This window comes from Lathyrus oleraceus, chromosome 4 (assembly GCF_024323335.1).
Source record: "Lathyrus oleraceus cultivar Zhongwan6 chromosome 4, CAAS_Psat_ZW6_1.0, whole genome shotgun sequence".
NCBI lineage: Eukaryota > Viridiplantae > Streptophyta > Magnoliopsida > Fabales > Fabaceae > Lathyrus > Lathyrus oleraceus.
In genome coordinates this window covers 430,086,978-430,089,589 of record NC_066582.1, presented here as the reverse complement: position 1 = coordinate 430,089,589, position 2,612 = coordinate 430,086,978, and positions in this window count along the sequence as shown.

Here is a 2,612-nt window from a genome sequence, read left to right as displayed (position 1 = left end):
TGCACCATAAAAGTAAATATATGATTTAGAGATAATATTCGGTAATGTAAGTAAATATAGTCCATTGTTAAGAACTTACTTTTGTGTGTACTGGTTGTGGTTGACGGGCGCTAGGGACGGTAGTCTGGAACTTGTGTTGCTGGAAGTAGTATTTTTCGCCGCCTCTTTTGGACGTTTCAACCATACAAAGGTTTTGCAGAGTATGCTCTAACTCAGCCGTCATTTCAACATTACTGTGACGAAATTAGATTGTCTAATACAGATGCATGAAGATGGGTGGATAACATACCATTAGAGCAGTAGACAAGGGCATTTGACAGAGGCTGTCGATGGGGCCATATGACATCAAACCTTGTGGAATACATGGACGGTGTATTCAAAGGAATTAGAAATCTACCAATAACCGCATGAGTCAGACCAACCTATTTTAGGTTGACATCGACCTTCGCAACCAGAGGTGAAAGATGGAGTGCAGTGTTAATGTCAAGTCAGTTATTCAATGAATGTTGTATGAAAGTGATGAAAGCGGAAACTATCAAACCTAGCACACACGCGGTTACAATCTTTGACCGTCATATGCAAAATTTAAGTGTACAGGAAATAATGGACCACAATGAGGGGATGCCAAATTTATCCGTTGCTGTTAGACTAAACAGAAGTTGGTGCGATTGTGGAAAGTTCCAGGCCTTCCGTATTCCTTGTTCCCATGTCATTGCGGCATGCGCACATACTTGACAGGACGCTTATAGCCATCTATCTGATGTTTACAAGGCCATTACCGTGATGAATGTCTATAACGAAAGCTTCTCAGTGCTAGAAATGGAGGAATATTGGTCTCCATATCAAGGGGACATAGTTTGACACAACGATGAGATGCGAAGAAAGAAAAAAGGACGGCCATATAGCATGCGTATTAGAACAAAAATGAATACGGCTGATAAAATGATAAGATTATGTAGTATATGTCGTCAACCCGAACACAATAAGAAAAAATGTCCCAATATAGAAGCAACCTCTGCATCATAATTTAGTACCTCCTTTCAATTTTTGTAACCTTTAATTTTGATATATTAATAACTTTTTGTTACAACAAGGTTAACAACAAACATCACTCCAACTTAAACACACTTAAAACCGAACATGTCTGAATAAACAACACAAACAACAAATATCAAAACAGATAAAAATACTTAACCACAACATTTAAAAACAATTTTTTTAACTGATTACTGTAAGACCCCAATTTTGACCCTAAGATCCCTCATGCTATCTCATCATATGCATTGGCATTGGGATCACATCTTGACATCCTCCTTACCCCTCATTCATTGGGTTTGCATTGGGAGAGATCACCAAGCACCATTTGATTATATCATACTTTGTATTTTATCATCTTTACTAACTAAAATACCAAAAATATGTCTTTGTATGCACTAACTCTTTTGTAGGTAGGGCATGTGCTCACCTTTGATTCATCAAGCTCACATCTAGGGTTTCAGACCCTCATTGCAAGGATCTCAATCAAGAAGTAGTTTACTATGGCTCTATACATCATATATGGATCCCCATGAGCTTCACATGTTATTTTGATCAAGAATTCATCAAGAGTTTGAAATTGGTTTGCCTTGGAAACCCTAGTTCATCTGGGTATCTTGTGTAACTTCTTCAACAAGCTTCTTCAACAATTGATCAAATAATTCAAGGGATACTTCAAATTTCATTATTTTATGCATATATGATCTTCCATGGGTCCCAAAAGTCAAGAGAATTGCAAGATAGCAAGTTGATTGATGGTGGTTGACCAGAGGAATTCATCTAATCAAAATTGGGTTCCCTAGACCCTATCTCCTACACTTTTTGTCATATGAAAATGATTCCAAGATGAAAGTTACTCTTCATGACATTCCAAACAACTTTCATGTTGACGTCTAGATCTAGTTTTTCTTGGAAAGTCATTTTTTATGGTGAAAAATTATAGGTCATTTTGTCTAAACCCTAATTTGGAGGTGAACTTCCCAATGTCATAACTTGCTCAATTTTTATGAGATGAAAGATTTAAAATTTTAAAAATAAAATTCAAGATGTATAATTCAACTTTGATGTTTGGAGGAAGAGATAATTCAAATTTTATGTGCATGTGATATGATGATACATTATAGGTCATTTTGGACCAATGCTATTGAACAAGTGATTTTCCTCAACTTCAAAAATGAATAACTCCTTCATATTAAATCCAAATGAGGTAAAATTTGTGACCATTTTTAAGGACTTTGAAAGAGCTACAACTTTTATGAAGGAACTTTTCTAATTTGAAGCTCACACAAAAAGTTAGCCAAGGTGGAATAAGTGAACATATGGCTTGACACTTAGATTTTTTTTTGACATGTTTGATTTTCCCAACTTCCACCTCAAAATTAATCATGATCCAAGCTTCAAATGAACACGTGTCTAACATGAAAGTTGTTCCTCTTGATCTAACCTTTCCAAAAAGTCCAATTTCATCCATTTTGGACAAGATCTGAATGGGTTACGCATGGCTTGAACATTGGATCATCATTTGGCAAGATTGAACTTGAAACTTCCATACACCTTTGCCTTGAATTCCAACATGA